Raw genomic sequence first — 19,825 nt, 5'->3', positions numbered from 1 at the left:
GATTTTCATGTATTGTGTGATTAATTACTAGTTTCCTGTAGACTTCTTACTCTTCTCATTTTTTTTTAAATTTCTTTAGCACAGAGAGCTAAGATAAAAATAGTGAACCAGGCAAAAGTAATGATAATAAAAAATAACTGTACTTGGAATCACATTTCTTTCCAGACATCTCTGTCTTTAACTACCAAAGATTTATTACTTTAAAGATGTATAGTATTTGTGAAAGTTTATAAGAAAAAGATAGTCACTAGGTCTACTAAGATACAAAAGTTAGCACTTAAAAGATATGCATAGACAAGGGTTATAAGATATGCATAGGCAAGGAGTGTTAGTTGAGTGTATTTTTGTTTACTGACAACTCATGTATTCACTTGTCTAGTAATATTTTATTATCTTTAATATTCAGTGGGAAAGCACAAAGAGTCGTGGCTTATAAATGAGAATTGTTCAAATATCAGTACAGCAACTGAGAAACACTTCCCCTAAACCATTTGGTAATCCAATCTGCTGTAAGGTATACATTAATGGAGCTTTGTGACAAATCACCTGTTACATTTTACTGTCAGCTTGTTGTATAGTAATTATTAATAATTGTAATATATGGCTATCAATGCCTGCAACAAAAAATGGGGGAGGTAATTACAGACTATCCTTTGTGATTCCTGCCCTCCCTTCTTCTTTTTCCCGTTCTCTTCTCCTAAAATGACCCACTGTTTCACTTTGATTGAGATGGTTCCAACTGCTAATGAAACATCATAGTGGGGATGCATGTTTGTCGCCATTGCGTGCAACAGTCTGAAACATAAGAGCTGGAAAAAAATAACACCGTAGTTTTAAAATACAGTCACTTATATTTGAACAGCAAGAGATTGCAACATGAAAACATCACAGGCTGGTCCTCCGTGTTTTACTCAGACAAAACTTTACCAGAAGTCAGTGGGAGTTTTGTAATGAGTATAAATGTAGACTAAGGCCCTACTGGTGGAAGCCAAGAGGAAAGCTCTCTGTCTCTCACTCTTACTCCCATGAGGTGTCAGCAAAGGCAGTGGAATTGCTTGGCTGCATCTACACTATGGCCCCCTTTCGAAAGGACGACTTTCGAAACAGAACATCGAAAGCTGTTCTTTTGAAAGGGAGCGTCCACACAGAAAAACAGAGATCAAAGGTGTGATCCGCTCTTTCGAAAGTCCCAGAATGCAATTTCAAAAATGAGCATCCATACCATGCAGGGCACTCTTTCAAAAGAACAGGCACAGGAAGTCCAGCGGGCAGGGTCGCATGGCGGATAAGCCCTTCTGGGACCGCGGCCCACTGTCCCCTTAAAGGTCCCCCCATCCCATACGTCAGCCCGCACACGTCGAGGGCTAGCCACCTGTCCCCAGGCTTGCACACTGAGGAGATCAGAGGCGGCACCCCGGGCCCCCATGGAACCCGAGCAGCCCCCCATCAAGGCCGTGGCCAGTGCTCTGGCTGTGGTCCTGGCCACTGAGCAGCAGCGGCTATGGGCAGCCACCCTGCTGGAAGTCATCCTGAGGGTGTGACATCCCCAGCTGGTCCCCCGGGGCACCCGCCGCCTGTGGAGCTTCCCCACAAGCGGCAACTGGTGGGACCGGCTGGTGCTGGAGGACTGAGGTGACAACCTGTGACTACAGAACTTCCGGATGACCAACGGGATATTCCTAGAGCTGTGCCACTGGCTCGCCCCGCCCTCCAGCACCAGGACACCTGCAAGAGGCCAGCGCTTCCGCTCCAGAAAAGGGTGGCCATCGCCCTCTGGAAACTGGCCACTCTGGACAGTCATCAGTCTGTCAGCCATCAGTTTGGGGTGGGCAGGGCCACTGTTGGGGCCATCCTCAATGAGCTAAGCCATGCCCATGCGGGGACCAGGGGATGGGGGGCACTCCGGCATGGGGCACCATCGAGGACCACAGGGCAGCCCCCACCGGAGAAGGGATGGGGATGGGGACAGGGGCCCTATGGAGGCCTGCCCTTCAGAGGACAGGGATGGTCGGGCATGGTACCCCCCACCCCATGCTCATGAGTGCATCCTCCTCCTGCTCCCTTCAGGTCATCCGGGCCATCAACAGGGTCCTCCTGCAGCAGCTGGGGCATGTCAGGGACCTGGACAATGCCATCTGGGGCTTCAAGGAGTTGGGCTTCCCAAACTGCTTCAGGGCCCTGAACAGCATGCACATTGCCATCTGGGCCCCAGAGCACAGCGGCGGGGCTTTCATAAACCAGAACAGTTACCGCTCTGTGGTCCTGCAGGCACTCATCGATGCCAACGGTCAGTTCCTGGACATCTGTGAGGGCTGGTCCAACCGTGCCCATGATGCCAGTATGTTCTGGAACTCGGGGCTTGACCGCCGCATGGCTGAGGGGACATTCATTCCCCAGCGGGAGCTCCCCACTGGGGACACCACAATGCCACCCTGCATCATGGCGGATGCGGCCTATCCCTTGCAGGCCTGGCTCATGAGGCCATACATGGGACACACACAACCCAGCCAGGACGTTTTTAATGAGCAGCTGAACTGGGCCCAAAACACGGTGGAGGGGGCATTTGGTTGCTTGAAAGGGTGCTTCAGATGCCTGCTCACAAGGCTGGAGGTTGGCCTGCTGTGCCCTGCATAATCTGGTGGAAGCAAAGCACGATCCCTTCATGCATGGGTGGGCCGTTGAGGCAGGGCACGGGTATGAGCAGCCCCCTGCTGCCCCATGCTGCTAGGCCCAGCAGGACGGGGTGCGGGTACAGGAGGCCCTGCACCAGGCCTTTGAGCAGGAACTGCAGTAACCACTCCACCCCCACATCATCTCCACACATGCACAGGGGACCCAGATGGAACCACAAAATAAACACTTTACTTAACCGATACTATGTCTTTGCCGCCTATGTACAGGGAGGGGTATCACAGAAAGGGGGGGCTGGGGGGAACTATATACAGGGGATATCACAGAAAGGGGTGTTGGGGGGAACTATATACAGGGGTGTCGTGGCCCCAGGTGGTCACCCTCCGGGCCCTGGGAGGGCCGAAGGTAAGGGTGGAAGGCCCTATTCGTTTATGGGGGTTGAGGGATGGGATCCCCTTCACCCACATCTGCCTCTTCCCCCCCGCCCCTGGGTCCGGGTGGTCTGTCATGGCTGGACTGGGGCAGTGGGCACGTGGAGGTAGGGGTACTGCTGGGGAGGGGCCCCTGCAGGCTCCCTGGGGTCAGCATGAGAGGTGTGGGGGGTGGGGGGAATGGCATCACCTTGGCCAGCCCTGGCCATCAACATATGCACCAGCTGCATCAGGGCAGACGGGGGCAGGTGGGTTGGGACAAGGGGAGAGAGATTGGGCTTGTGGGGAGGGTTTCGCTGCAGGGGGTGGGGTGGGGAGGAGACCGGGGGGGCAGGAGATGTCTGGGGTGGGGAGGCTGACCGGGGGACTGGGGAGGTGCTTGAGGTCGGGGGTGGGGAGGCTGACCAGGGGACTGGGGAGGTGGGGGGCAGCTGGGTGACACTGAGATGAGGGATGGTGGGGTGGGGGCAGAAGTGGCTTGCAATGGGGTAGGAGCTGGGTCTAGGTGGCCCACCATGGCCCGGGTCAGGGCATCTGTGTTCGCCGTGACCTGGTCCCAGGCCTGCTGCTCCATGTCAAGCCACTCCTGCAGCACGCCAGTAAGGTCCTGCAAATCTGCGGTATGGGCAGTGTCCCCCGCCTCCTCATCGCCACCCTGGTGGCACCGGCAGGTGGCCCGGCGGCGACCCCGCACGGTCCCTGCTCGGGATGCCGGCCACTCCCACTTGCCCTCCGTGGTGGGGCTGGTCTGGACACTGGATGCAGGAGCTGTGGAGACAGAAGGGGAGGGGGAATGGGCCATTAGTACCAGGTGCAGGTCCCCACGTCCTGCCCACCCCCCCAGGGTACACGTCCCTCGGTGTCCCATGGGGGTACCAGGAATGCCCCCCCCCATGCTGTTCCCCACTCCCTCCAAGTCTGAGCAGCCCCTGATGCTGTCCCATCTATGTGGTGCTGAGTGCTGCTCATCATTCCCCTGAGAGCCCGGGGAACATAGCTGTCCAGGGTCCACATGCACCTGTACTGGTGGCCATGTGGGATGCCTGTGGCCACCCCGGGTGGGACCTGACACACCCTCCCTGGGCACTAGGGAGGCTGGTGTGCACGCCACCTACCTAGGGGTCCCTCCGGGAAGGCAGGTGAGGCATGGTCGGTCTGGGCCCAGCTGGACGGCCCAGATGGGATGTCGATGGCGAGGGCCCCCTCGCTTGAGCCCTCGTCATCGCTGGTGGGGTCGAGTGGCCGTGCTGTCCGCTGTCACCTGGGGCTGGCTAATGACCCCAGGTGCTCCTTGCCCTCGGTCGCTGTCTTGGGCTCGGTGTCACTACCAACGTGTCGCGGAAGATGGTGGGGGGGTCCAGCCTCCTTCGGCCCCAGGAGGTGGTGGAGCTCTTGGTAGTAGGGGCGGCTTGTGGGGACTGCTCCTTACCACCCGGCTGCATCCCAGGCCCAGTAATACCCCTGCCACAGTTCTTTTACCTTTGACCGGACCTGGTCTGGTGTGCGGGTGGGGTGGCCGCAGCTGAGCAGCCCTTTGCCAGCCACTGGAAGGCGACCGCATTGCGGCGATGGACCCCCGTTTGTTGGAGGACCTTCTCATCCTCCCAGAGGGAGAGGAGGTCTTTGATCTTGGCATCTGTCCAGGAGGGGGCTCGGCGCTTTGGGGCCTGGCCTGCCTCCTGGGATGACTCCCCAGTGTCTTTGGAGGGCCCCTGGGGTGGGCGGGAGTCCGGGTGGCTGGCCATGGGTCCGGGTGGTGTGGGTGACTGGTGAGCTGGAGAGCAGCGTGGCCTCACTGCTGGCTGCACTCTCTCAGCTTCCTGCCTGAGGGTTTCTGGGAGCCTGCGTCCTCTTAAGCGGAGCCAGATGCTAGAACCATAGAGCTTCATCTGTGCTGTGAGTGGCACTGCCGCCTGCCAGCTGATCGCCGCCATGGAGGACTCCCTCTTTCGAAAGAGCGGGCTCTGGAGCATCTACACTTGCTCTCTTTCGAAATTATCTTTCGAAGGAGGGCGCTCTTCCCATCCCAGGAACAGAGGACCAACTTCGAAAGAACACGGGAGTTCCTTCAAAGTTACTTTCGAAAGAGCGCGGAGGAGGTGTGGACACTCCGCGGGTTCTTTCAAAAGAGCTCGGTCTTCTGATCCTAATTTCGAATGTACTTGCTAGTGTAGACGCAGCCCTTGTGAGGCTTAGGTGAGCAGAAATTAAACTGTTGGTTTTTTATCAAGGGAAGAAGTGTGGTTGTGTTTATAAATGTGCCTAGGTATTTTTAATGATACAAAGAGAAGCAAGAGAAATTCTCCATGCTAAAAAGTTTTGTTTATAAATTCATATCCTCTGTACTTAGCCTAATTCACTCTCCTTGTACCTGCTCATACAACATTTCAGCTTGTTCAGTATTTTCATAGGAAATATTTCAAAGTTAAAGTAATTTTGAAATGTTCTTCAAATTCAATATTGTGCTACCACCATTACAGTTTTATACTGTTTTAACCGTAGAAATCCTAGTTAACTAGTATTGAAATAAAAAATCTAAATAGATATTCCAAGTTTTAATATAGTGATCCAATATCTTGATCTAGTAAACTAGTAGAATATTGTACTCGAACTTCTTCAAAATTAGTAGAATATTGTACTTGGACTTCATGGCTACATCTACACTAGCAAGTTTTTTTTTTTTTTCCAAAAAGCTGGGGCTCTTTTGAAAAGTCCCACAGAGCATCTACACACAAAATGCATTTTTTCAGTATCAAATTGGAAGAACACAGCACTCTTCCCAGTTGCCTTCTTCCACGCCTGTATGAGGAAGAGCACCTTTTTCCAAAAAATCCTTTTGGAAAAAATGAGTGTAGATGCCCCAGGGGCCCCTTTTTTAAAAGAGCAGTCTTCCATGCTACCAGATTTTTTGATCTGCGGAGTTTTCTGGCTTGCTCTTTTGAAAAAGCAGCCAGACTGTAGCCACCCTCTATCAAAAGAGTGGGTTAACTTCTGGATCTGCTTTTTATGTGCAGTCATGATCTTTTGAAAGAAGCTTTTTTTGAAGGACTGTTGTAGTGTAACATGCCCCATACATTTTGCAAAATAATATTATTCCCACGTTGTCTTAGCTCAGGAGGTTTTGAATTATGCATCCTGAAAGCTGTAATTTTTCTTTTGGAGGGGCAATAATAGATCAGTGGAATAGAAACAATAGGTTTAGTATAACAGTATATATATATGTATATTGTGAGTGTTTTTGTATATATTTCAGCTTTCATTATTATAGCACTTAAGCTGAAAACAAAACAAGTACTGATTCACCCTTGGGCAACCAGACAATGGTTGTTTTATTTTGTTCTGTTTTGTTTTGGTTTTTTTTAATACTGTTTCACCGCATTCAGCATAATTTCTCCCTCTGCTCTTTACATATTACATATACATAATTATTATTGCATAAATCAGAAATCCAAGAAACGAAATTCCTTGAGTAGGCCTGGCTTTAGTGGTTTATTCAGCAAGAAGATTTATTTCTTATTCATACCACAATGGTGACAAGAAGAACAGAGGGAAGAGCTGTACCAAGATGATTATAACCCCATACTGTATGGAAAAAATTAAATATAGTCTGAACTCAGATCTGCACTGTGTTGGTAGTGTAAACATGTGTATGGGATGTTGGTTTACTGACCAATTGTTCTGTGGCATTAAAGGATCTTAGCATGAAGACAAATGGTGAAAACTGTCAGGATATTGGATCATTATATTATAAGTTGGAATATCTATTTTGCTTTTATATTTCAAAGCAAGCATAGACCCTTGAGTTCCATGAGGGCTGGGCTATGGTGGGGTTTTAAATTTTGTTTTCATTATGTAACCATATTTCTTATTTACTCTATATAAATTAATTACATGATGCCATCTCTCTCTCTCTCTCTCTCTCTCAACTTGTTATTGTTCAACAAAAATAGCCTCTTTGTTCCATGCAACAAACCAGGCAGTGTCCACTCTCCCTTCTCTAGTGGAGGTGAATATCAGGTTGGATTAGCACCTGCTCTGGGCATTATGCCAGTTGCTCCTTTTTAAGGGGGACCGGGAAGGAATTTTTTCCACAGCACCAGACTGGGTTTGGTGAAGTGAGGTTTCTGCACCTTTCCCACAGTCTCAGGGAGGACATTTTCTGGTAAGAATTGGTGGTAGACCCTATGTCACAATTTATTCTCTAGGGTTGATTGGATGTCCAGTGCAGGTGCCCCACATGGAAGGCATTCAGTGACTGGATGGGTCTTAAAAGGAGATATTGGATAAAAGAACAGAATAGGGCATGGGGGTTTGGGACTCCTATGATTGATACTGTAGGAGCCAAACTCTACCAGCCTAGTTCTTATAGCCCAACTTACCCTCTTATGAGAGGTGTGGATGTAGACCTGGATGGGAGTGAAGAGGGGCTGGTGGAAGCCCCGTCTCAGATGATGAGGTGAATAAACATGGATTTGCCTAACTGCACACTTTATTTGCTGGGTAGTCCCATACATCTACATAACAAAGTTGTGGCCTGGTTAAAATCCATATCAAGTGTTTCCCATTCTTTTTTGGTACACACAGACTGGGGCCTCCAGGGACTTTGAGCCAAACTTGACAGCAACTTGCATTTAATTTCACTTACTTCTCTGAAGTTTCAGGAGCTTTGAATGAACACAAACCTTGGCTCCTTTCTGTTAAAAATACATGTGAACCCATCTAAGCTCATGCAAACTGTAGTAATTGTGACGTACTTTTAGTAACAAATTTTGCCTGAGTTACAGTACTTATGACTCCATTGATTTCACTGGGTTGCATAGGTGTGAATTGGAACAGACTTAACCCTATAAATTCTAATGAAATATACTAAAGTTAGAGCAGGGGTAGGTACTAAAGTTTGATAGGGGTAAACTCCAAGCATTTGGTAAACAGTCAGGGGACATATTCCTTCATAAGATTAATGGAGGTGGTGTGGGATCTGAGTTGGAGGTTTGATGCCCCAAAGATTTCAAAGTAGGAGATTGGGGTGTAGGAGGGCATGTAGAATCAGGGAGGGAGTTTGGCTGAAGGGAGGGGTTGGGACTGGAGAACAGGAGGGATGTGGGGTTGGGGAGCAGCTATAGGTGAAGGAGAAAATTCAGCCACTGGGAGCCTGGACTTTGTGCACACAAAGCTCCCCCCCCACTTATTTCTACTTGGAAATAGAGAGCACATGGCTACAACAGCTGTCTGCTTTGAGCAGTGGGCAGGGCAGGGCAGGGCAGGGCAGGACCGGACCGTGGGCTTGGACCTCTCAGTGTGGCAGGCTGTGTTTTGCCTGGCCCGAGTTTTTAGAAAGGGACATTCATCAGACCTGCAGAGGGAGGTAGTCCGTATAGTGGTGAGTATCTGACAAGGGAGAAGGAGATGGAGGAGCCGCGGAGGGGTATGTTTGAGATGCCGATAATCTCAGCCCCCCGCCTCTTTCAGTGTGTGCGTCCCTCTGACCGGCAGGCTGGAAACAAGTGCGTGTGTACACGTGCGTGTGTACAAACACACACACACAAGATCTTCCTTCTGCTGGGCTGGTACGGCTAGATCCCTGCTAGTGACGTCACCCGCTTCCCCTCCTCCTCCTCCGCCCCCCGTGTGTGTGTGCGCCGCTCGTTTCCTATGCCCTCAGTCCGTGAGTGGTCCAGGGAGACTCTGCTGGCTCAGTGGATCTCCCTCGGAACCGCAGCTCCGCTCCCCCCAGCCGCGCAGCCTGAGAGGATCTCAATAGCGCTCTCTAGAAAACCCCATCACACCGGGGGAGGCACCGCCACCACTTCCCCCTGCTCACGCCCAGCCAGCCCCTCCCCACGCCGCGGAGTCCGAGCCTGGGCCCCGCTCCTGCCAGGGGCCAGCCCCCCTCCTCTCCCGGGCCGGGCACTGCCTGCTGCTTCCAGTGTGTGTCCCCGGCGCTTGGCACGGGAGGCGGGGGGCAGCCCGGCCATTGGGAGCCCCAGACTGCTCGGAGCGCCGCTGGGGGGGACGAGCCGGAGGAAGCTGAGCTGCAGCAGCTCGGCAGCCGAGCGGGTGCCCGGGAGGAGGACTGAGCGGCTCGGGGAGCGCCGCGGGCTGCCCCTGGATGCGGGGTCTGCCCACTCCCGCCGCCTCTCCCCCGCGTCCCGGCTTCGGACCGTGAGAGCCCCGCACCAGCGCCAGGCTCCGCAGGCTCCGCTCCAAGCCGCTGCTCGGCTCGGATTAAATTGGCCGCCCCGGAGCCCAGCGGGAGCAGCGAGAGGAGGTGGCGGCGGCGGCGGCGGCGGAGGAGGAGGAGGAAAGCGCCGGTGGCGGCAGGCGGCGGCTGGGACTGGGGGAACCAGCATGTCCAGGTAATCCCCCGGTGCCGCTCCGCGGGCGCGTGTGTGGGGAGCAGCGCACACATGTGCAGCGCGTAGCACGGCGCTTCGCTCCCCGAGCGGGCTTTCAACGGGCTGCCCCTAGCCCTGGCCAGAGCCCTCTCCTCGCCTCTCGCTGCGGCTGAGTTGTGTGTGTGTAAGGGGGGGTTGGGGCGGCTGACTAGTGACCGGTCCAGAGTAGACATTTCCACTGAATTCCTCCTAGGGTATGTGTGTGTGGGGGGGGAGGGGGATTCGCGTTTCGTGTCTTGCAAAGAAGGGTGAGTTGCTTTAACCGATAGCGTTTTTTTATATTTGAACTAGTGGGGGAAAGGGGAATTAGCAGCAATCAAAGGGAAAGTGGCTGCCATTCAAGGTGTGGGAGGAATTGTTTGGAGACCTTCACAGACTGGAATCCGATCAGTCCTCTCTTTTCCTCTGTATCAGTTGCATAGGATTGTGCATGGTGATTAAGGTTTTTTGTAAGGGTCCTTTTTGGAAGCCAGTGTAAAGAAAGCAAAACGGCAGGACATTCAGTTTTCTGTAGGGTTATAATGGAACTCATATTAGGGCAGAAAACTTATTTTACCAGCTCCCTGGTAAAATCCATATTTTGTAAGCAGGGACTTCACCTCTTTTAATGTAACCTGCCATGAGTTATAAATACAGGATCTGTTATCTTTATTCAGTTCCAAGTACTACACTATGGGGAATTTTTTTTTCCTTAAAACCATCACCCTCTTCCAAGCCATCATCACTTTCCCTTATGCAGACACTTCTCAATAAGCACATTTTTTCTGTTTCTGTTTGTTATTTGACACTGTTGTGTGATGAGTAATATGCGCTGCCTGGCCTTTGTACACTATACCACCACACAGAAGCGTGCATTTTTTCTCACCTTTTCCCCATACATGAACATAATTTAAAATTGAGGCATTTACATATATAAAGAGGACCATTTTGTTCACCTCACCGTAGAGTAGCAAAGGTATTATGGTTTTGTGTTCCTTCAGTATTCCCTGGAGACAGTGCGATATTTCTCATGAGACCTTAGATACTGATTTGCATTGGAATTTCCCAGTTACGGGGGTGGAGACATTTATGTCTTTATTCTCTCAAGTATTTCAATTTAGAATTCACACACAAAGTTGAAATGATCTTGCGACCTTTTTGTCAATTTTCTTCCCACCTTCTGCACAGATGCAGACAACTTTTGTAGTATGAAGACTTGGGCTCTCAATCTTGTAAAGACAAAGAAACGCTGCTGTGATATGTGTTCCTTGGTGTCTGATAAAAGATTTAGAATATTTACTACAGTCTATCCTTTACGTAGATGTGGCTTAGAATACATTATATTACATAATTTTTAGTGGGTTGGGAAACAACAAATCTTTATTGCTCATTATTATTGAACAGAGAAAATCTGAACAAAATGAAATTCTCTGTCCCCCAAAATAACTGTATGTAGTTACAACAGCTAGGAATTTCATGACAGTTCTTTAAATTCACTTTCATGACATCAGCTATTATTGTATTTTCTGAAGTGTGAAATTGACGAGCTGGCCAGTTTCATACATTCCCCTGTCAAATTTTGTCCAGTTAAAATAGCTAAAAGCTGTAATGTGTTGGCATGGGATTTTCTAAGAACTCGGTGATGTAGTTTTTACACAGACATGGAGAGGGATTTCACTGGAGACTTTTCACAGGAGTAGCTTTCCAATTTTAGTAATCACTTGTGGGGGTATAGTAGAATATATTTAGGTTTCTCTCAATGCTGAAATGATGTATAGCTTGTGTATATCCACTTTAAGTACTGAGAGCTTTGGCTAAGTAGTAGACTTTTACTCTAAGAAGGAACTAAGAAATTCATTGTGGTTTATGTGTGCTTTGCCAATCTGTCAGGAACAGCATTTGAGAAGGAAAACTGCATCTCTGAGCTATTAGATGTTAGGTTCTGTCTTTTAAAATCTGCTTTTAGTGTTGGAGGTCATATTATTTTGTAATGAATAATAAAAAAGTGGTATAAATTAACACACTGTTGTGGCTGTTATGTAACTCAAATCTTAGTTGTGCTAGTGCACTGAATGGGCAATGGTAAAACACAGCATGTTACTTTCTGAGATGGTTTGTGAAAATAGTTCTGGGGTTGTATTTAGAAATGAACTTAGTATTTTAAATGACATCAGTGATTCAGGTTTCATTTTAAGGTCACTCTTCATTTCCAAACCAGAATAAAGCAGAGACTAAAACTATCCAAGATAAAAGAGTAGGAATCCCCCCTACATCTGGTGCTGTGTGTGCTAAACCACTAGAGGCCTGTATAAACTGCTCTTGTACAGCAAATACCAGTGCATAGCATATGCACCAGAAGGACGTTTTTAACACAGATAGCCAGCATCCAAATGACAGTTTCCTATGATTCATTGCCAATAAATTAGACTAATGTTGTTTGGGAGGTAACTGAAATTTGTATATTGTTTCCCCCCTACACACCACCCCTTTAATTATATTCAAGCCTGTTGACTTCCCTGCCACTGTGGTTGAGGAAGGACACTATCAGAGATAACAGGCTCTCTTTCTTTGTATGAACTTAAAATGTATCTTTCCTTTATTAGATTAATAATGGCATAGTTTACATCACACAAACATAGGGTTAAATTAACTAAACAAGATTACACAAAGGAAAGAATGGACATAGATTGATGGTGTATTTAAACTAGCTTTTTAAGTGCTGTGTAAGTTGGCAAGTGCGGAGATTCCAAGGCTGTGGCTAGAGAGTAGTCAGCACTTATGGGATCTGGACTGAAGATGCTCTACACATTTTTGAGTGTCAGTTTCACAAATTTAAAATCGACCAACCATGGAATTCTTGATAGACATTAGGGAATAAGGTCAAGTATACTTACACTGTTCCTGTGTTGATTTTCAGTTTTTCAAACTGACAAGGCAGACCATTTGTAAAAGAGCACAGCTGAAACATTCGCACATTGAATTTCCTTCAAAATGAACTTGATTTATCAAGCTATTGGACAATTCTATTTTTAAAAGGATTCTGAAGATAAATCAAGATAGTGTAAGATCACATAATGAAAGTACAACTTCAGTACATTGTGTTTATTATTTAATGGGCTAATCTAACTTTAAAAACAGCTGAGTTATGTTATATCAGGTAGTCTGGGTAGTTATTTGCTATAGCAGTCTTTTCATCGTTTTCAAAAAATGTATTTATTAGAAATATTTATTCACTTATCATTTCCGGAAAGGGCTAAAAATTATGTCCTATAGATGAAAATAAATAATAGAAATGGATCCCACCTGAATAATCTTGTATATATCTCAAGGCTTTCATTTTAAATGAAATGTTAGCTGGTGTTAGTATATCAAGTCTCTGTCTTGTGAAACATACAAGACACACTGTACTTTGAACATATTTATATGCATAAATACACGGACTAATTACATGTAAACAGTTGGCATAAGCAAGCCAATGTGTTTCACTCTTGTATTAGTGTATGTGAAGATATGTATTGCATTTTAAAAAGTGGAGGAAAAAGTATAGATCATGATTTTCTCTAAAACTGGTTAAGTACCAAAGGGCCATATCATGCTATCACTTTTTAAGCAGAATCCACCATTGTGAATCTGTTGAAAAACTGATGGTACACTAGGGTCCATATATTTTATTAAAACTCTAAATTTCATATTTGCCAAGGATTGTTTGTCAGTTTAATACTTCTGGTCCTTGATTTATTTGGAAAAGGCTTTAAAGAAAGCTACTTATGAATGCTGAATGGCAACTGTCAGCCTGGAGCAGAATCAATGTTTAAAAATATCCCTTCATATATTATCAATGATTTACCACGCAGGAGCAAAGGGGAAGAGTTTTTTCTCTCTGTGATCTACTACACTGAGCGCTCTTGTACAACACATCTACTAAGGAAATCTGATGATGTAGAAAAAGATTGCTTGAGAGTGCTTTGCCTGTGAATACCATTCCAACAAGCTTCACTTGTTGTTTAAACTGCTGTGCATTCATAGAGCTATGTGTCTGCCACTGCACAAGTTTAGTTTGGGATCTGTTTTCCTGAAACAACACTCTGATAATCTCACCTGGTTTTAACTGGTGACTATTTAAACATCACATATTGATATCTACACGTCTGGGTTTGATAGGGTACATGATAGGGTACATGAAAAAAAATTATTGAACAATTCATAGAAGCGATGTTCTTTTGTAAATATAATTACCAAAGAATTGTTCCAGTCCTAAAAGCCTGGCTTTTTAATAGTGATTTTTTATATTTTCAGTCAATTTTAATTTTTCATTTATGATTACAATTCATACTTATAATTTGTTCTTTTTGTCAGCTTAGTTTTAGCGATTATATATGCTTTCAAATATATGTTCTTTACCTTCCCTGGATCAAGAGACTTTGCACATTTAAGTATCTCATGTTTATCAGCTGTGACTTACTGCTCAGAAAATAACATTATTCAGCTGTAGCGTAATAATAAGGGGAAAACCAAATTGTGATGGATAGTGCAGTAATTGCTACAGTAGGAGAGAGTCACAGATGTAAATTTCATACTTGCACCTCTAAGTGTCAGATCCTTGCTGGTGATACTGTGTGTATTATATACTGCCAAAACTTAACAGTGTACTAACAGTACATTTCTTCACTTATCAATTCATTAAAAATTATGGGATTTTACGTTTTCATACTAAAACTGTTTTTTTTCTTTGATTTATGACACTAGAAGATATATCCCAATTTACTCTCAAGCCCTGGGCTACATTTCTTGGTCTCAAGTTTAGCTAGACTATTTCATATCTTCAGTAGTCCTTTCAATGTCTTTCCATTGGTATAGAAAATTATTTCATTGTTTTCCACATAACTAAACTGCTGTCTTTGTGATAGTAAAACTAATCACATATTGTTATAGTTATTTGGTACATATTTTCTCAATCCACAATGTATGAAACATACTTCATGAAATAGAGCAAGTAACGGCAGCAATCTTTGGTTTATAACCTTTAAATTTTTGGAAATGATGATTCGAGAAGTCAGAGTTCAGTAAGTGACACATATCAAATTTGGCTTCTTAGATGGCAGAATAAGCTAACTTCACATAATTGCTCCTGGGTGAAGTGCCACACTGAAGGGAACTGAGTTAGACAAATATGGATCTAGTTCCACATTTGCAGAATGCTAAATCATCTTGTAAACTGACTACTCTTCTACTGTAATTTCAGTGGCCCAACTTGACTTCGTCACTTTTGCAACCTTCTTCAGTCTGAGATTTGCCTTTCTGTTAATTGTTTGGACTCACTGACTGGAAATACACTGATGCTGTCTGATAACAATGTCAGACGCTTTGTGACCTTTAGAATACAATTGTTTGCTGAGTTTGAACTCAGTAATTCAGCCTGCTTTTTATATTGTTGATTGAGTTAAAAAAACCTTAATTGTATTTTTAACTGTCCTTAGGCTATATTCTTTAATGCAGCTTTATGGAAGGAAAATGAGATTTGTAGATATGGAGTTAAAAGAATGCTATATCTTTATTATTGTATTTTACAGCTATGTGTCCTGAGCAATTCAGAATAAAGAATTAATCTTTTGTGGATAATCTGCTGAAAGCTTTGCACATTTCCGTAAACACAAGAAATGTTTTCTGTGAACTTTGCTAACATTTTACACAGTTGGCCTTCATCTACCTTATACTCAGTGACAAAGAATTTTTAGCACAGAAATATATGCCTGGTGTTTCAGCATGTACATGTAAAATCAATTTATTTGGATACACTGTATTGTTAATACTGTTAATTGTCTTTTGGAAATATTTGACCATTTATAATTTTTTAAAGGAAGGCGACACTACCCCTCCCCCAGTTCCTCCAGTCTTCTGGAACTTACTTCCAGACCGGAGGGGTCTCCTTCACAGAAAGGCAATTTGTAGAGGTAGGACAAGCATGCCCTTTTTGACGGTTTCAACTGTTTGGACGACACGTATGTCATTTAGGTGTCAGATATATGCATGACATACTGGTTTTGAACTAAATATTATTGTAAGTATGTCAGGATTTGAAACCACATACTGATACTTCAAATGAAGGCAGTATGAAATGTCTGATGAATTTAATAAGCACTAGATCTCAGGTCCATATATTTGAATATGCAAACAAGTGCAGTTTTGATTATAAAAATATCAAAAGGGTGAATATATGTAGGTGAAAAACATGAATTTGGTAGAAAATGCATAGTATGATGAAAGGCTGAAAGCAGAGCAGGAAGACTGGTTATATGTGTGGTTTTTGTTTTTTTGTTTTTAGGATGATAGTGTGTCTTAGAAAGCTGCTTAACTACTGCCCAGTGCAGCTGTCCTTCCCTGAAAGATTAGGTTTCAGGAGCAATGATGGATGTTGGATGCCTGTAGCCAGTTGTGGGGTTTGCTTTGGGGTCAACAGTACTGATGGAGGATAGGAATTTACAGCCTTCTGTCTGTATGCCAACCCAACCAGTAGCACTTCTCAGGGAAAAAAGGAAAAATAGACTAGACACATGTAGTGCTGAGTTAACATTCCAGGATAGTTCAAAAAGCAATTCATTTTAAAAGTTTAAAAAAAATGTAGATATTAAGAACATTTTAATCATCAGAATTTTGATTTTTTTAACAGATAATCATACAGAGTTCTCACCTAACATACAGTATATTGAAAACTGTAACTAACTGTCAATTCTTGCTTATTTTCTGTTAACGTGTGTCAGAAGATTGGGAATTAATATGATGTAAATCTACATCTTTGACCTATTATGTCTGTAGTTTAGGAGGTGCCTTAAAATAAACAGGTTATCATAAGAACTCCTCCCATTTTTCAACTAAAATGGGATTATATTACTTTTCATTGAAAAATATGCAGTAAGGATTTGCCTGAAGTTATGATCAGAGAATTATTTACATACATTAACTGTGAAAGGTTAAACATCACATTTGTCTTATTCTGTTAGTTTAGATATCACAATACATACAGGAGACAAAAGCACATAGTTTGAATATCTCTGAAATATCCAGTTGAAGATGATGATTTAAGAAGAGACTTTCAATATTAATTATGAACTGCTGGGATTTCCTGAACAAGTTAGACTAACATTTTATATTGGCTTAATCTGATGACAATAACTTTTATCGGTGCTTTGTTTCCTAGGCAAAAAAGGAGCTGGAACTCAAGTACCGCCCCCACCTCCTCACCCCACTCCCATGACCCCAAACTGCCAACAAGCTACATACACATGGAGAGAATGTGCAACCCAACCCAAATGCGGGCAGTCCCCCACTAGGCACAGGGTGTAGATGGTGATTCCCCAAGCAACCGCCTTCCTGGGGGGGGCACTGCTTCCTTTATGCTGCCCCCAGGGTCAGTTGCTTCCCGGCTCCTGCTGCAGTCAGCAGCCCCTGGGATGCCCTGCCTCTCTCATCCATCGCTTTACACCCTTCCTCCCCGCCGCAGTCCCAACCTGCTGCAGCCTTAATGCCCCATGGCCCCAACCTGCCACCAGGCTTAACACCCCTCCCCCCACAGTCTCAAACTGCCCCCCAACTACCTCACACAGGAGCAGCTGGTGGCTTCTCCGTTCTCCTGCCCAGAGCAGCTCCCAGCATGGCATGGCCTGGCCCATGTGCGAAGCACCCAGAACGGCTTCCGGCTTTGAGCAAACCACCCAGAGCTGCTCCTGGCATGTCATCCTGCCTCACCCAGGGAGAAAATTCACCAGAATGTTCTGTGGTGTGCCGGCAGAAAAAAAGCCCTGACATTTACAAATAACATGGTAAAGGAGTGTTAGAATGGGCAACAAAACATGCCACGGTAAAGATGGCACAAGATTTCCTTGGCCTGAATTCCTCATGCACTAAGGAAAGAAACTTAATGGTAACTAAAGGTGTTGCTACAAAACATACAAAAGAATGTGCTTATATGGGGCCTGATCCAAAGCCAATTGAAGTTAGTAGAAAGGCTCCTATTGAAATCAGTAGCCTCTGAATGATCATTAGGGCCTTAGTGCCATAATTAAATCAAGCTGGGCTTTTTCATTTGGTAAATCATGGAAGTGGTTAAATGCAAATATCTTGACATAGAGTAGTAAGCTCATTAAAATATCTGACAGGCTGTTTTATAATATCCCATAAGATAAGAAAGCAAAAGCATTTTGATATCGAGAAAAATGTTTACAGCAGTGGTCCATCAAGGAAATGGAGCTTTGCCAAGTAACTGTGCTTTCTGCTTTATGGGCAGCTAGCCAACAACTTTTTTTTTTTTTGGAAAACTGTCATCAGTTAAAGTGAAGCATTTTAAATAATAAATATTAACTGTTTACAAATTAATTTAACTGTAAATAACAGATGGGTTACTTGATTAGTTTTCAATTTTTAACCTGTTTTGTAAAGAATAGCATTTTCCAGGTTATTAAATGTACCATTAATGTATTTTTAATTAACAAAATTTTACAAATAATAAATGCGTGTTGCTCAGCTTGTTTGATAATTTGGAAAATTTATGTAGTACACAAAATAAGCAACTTGGAATATTTTCATCATACTTGGCACATGAAGGAAAACATTAGTCTGGAAAAGTACTTGTATGAAGTGACATTTTGGACACGCTAAACTAAGTTGTTGTATTAATCAAAGGGAAGTAGGTATTCAGTGCTCACTTTTGCAGTCACTAAAGCAAATGTCTATATTAACACCTGTGTCCTGTTACACATTCTGAAATATTGCCTTAAATGGTCACATGAAGTCTCAACGTACCGTTGTGCAGATAAAAACCTTTAAATACATCATGGAGCAGTTACTTTGGAGATACTTATTCTCTGTAAAGCTAGAAGGTATTTAATTAATAGCAACCTTAGAATAAACATACCTCTTGAAAAGACTAACAACCACCATTTTTAATTTTGACAGACCCTGAAATGTCTGAAAAACATTGCAAAAGATTTACACAAAACAGTTTTTCAGTTAGCTTGTAGATTGGTAGACAAACTTGTACTAAATGGCCTGCATCTATAAATATGGTATACATATGTAAAACGCAATATTTATATCTCCAGCTCTTAGCACTGTTTTTGATGGAACAGACCTTTTGGGGCAATATAAACCCCAGGAGACCACTTACAGGGCATACTTACTGGGCTTACTCAGGAGAGTGAAATTGATCTAGTGCACAAGGGTATGCTCACTCCCCCACAAAAAATAGTTAAAATGACAAGAAGTGTAGAGCTGCTTTGGAAATGGAAATCTTTCTACTCCTGATTAGTGCGACTTTATATTGTCTTTTTGCATACTCTTTGACAGGGGTTGCATGCATTAAGGGTTAAGTATCATGCATTTCTCTGAAATGAGTGGTGTATGACTGTTTTCTCCATTGCAAGCTAGTATTAGCATTATATAGCCAAATACTGTGTGGCACTCCATTCACTTCTCTGATCTGTATTTCACGAGGAACTTGTGTACGCTTGCCTCCAACTTTGAAGTCGGTATGGTGATCAGGGTGAAGGGAGATTACTAATGAAGTGTTGCGGTGAATATGCAGCACTTCCTTAGGCTAATTTTCCCCCACGGCAACTTCGAAGCACCCACGGCTGCATGCATAATAGCAGTTTGACACTTCGAAGTGCCCGCGCCACTTTTGGGGATTAAAGGCACTTGGAAATAGTGCAGGCTCTTCAAAGTGCCCGTGGCTACATGCATGCCGGCACTTTGAAGTGCCCGCAGCTACATACATTCCAGCACTTTGAAGTTTAACACTTCAAAGTTGCCTCATGGGAGAATTAGTCTAATAAAGTGCTGCATATTTACCGCAGCACTTCATTAGCAATCTCCCATCACCCTGATTACCATGCCCCCTTCGAAGTTGCGGTAAGTGTCGACCCAGCTTAAATGTTGCATTTTTTAATTAATTAATTTATTTATTTAAAAATCTGTTGGTAAAAGGAGTCAATATGAGTTGATACAACTTTTCACTGATACATTACAATTTCAGAACACATTACTAGGGGAGAATGCACCAAATGCTGGTGTTGACTAGAACTTATGTAGTTTATTAAGAGATTAAATTAGCCCAAACTGCATGGGGCAGAAATGGTAGAAAGTGGCTTTATGCTTTGCTACAACCAATATTTTCAAGGGACTACTTGACCTGAAGATGCCAGCAACTGGTACAAATCTTAAAGAAAGTTTGTGGTTTTTTAAGGCTTTATCATAGAACACAAGAAGTGGAAGGGACCTCGAGAAGTCATCGAGTTCAGTCCCCTACCATCCTGACAGAACCAAGCACCATCTAGACCGATAGGTGTCTACCTAACCTGGTCTTAAATATCTCCAGTGATGCACATGCCACAACCT

At 44.6% G+C, this 19,825-nt stretch overlaps 1 protein-coding gene across 5 annotated transcripts in view; it reads left to right on the top strand.

Moving 5' to 3' along the window:
* Window positions 1-8,737: 8,737 nt before the first annotated feature.
* PTPRD (protein tyrosine phosphatase receptor type D) overlaps window positions 8,738-19,825 on the top strand; it is a 495,679-nt gene continuing 484,591 nt past the window's right edge. For all 5 annotated transcript variants that reach the window (XM_074994889.1, XM_074994887.1, XM_074994886.1 and 2 more), the window contains exon 1: window positions 8,738-9,418. The gene's annotated coding sequence lies outside the window, so the exon portion shown is untranslated. The remainder of the gene's footprint in view (window positions 9,419-19,825) is intronic.

This window comes from Carettochelys insculpta, chromosome 5 (genome assembly GCF_033958435.1).
Source record: "Carettochelys insculpta isolate YL-2023 chromosome 5, ASM3395843v1, whole genome shotgun sequence".
Lineage (NCBI taxonomy): Eukaryota > Metazoa > Chordata > Testudines > Carettochelyidae > Carettochelys > Carettochelys insculpta.
The sequence above is the reverse complement of the archived record's forward strand: the minus strand, read 5'-3'. Positions and strand labels throughout refer to the sequence as shown.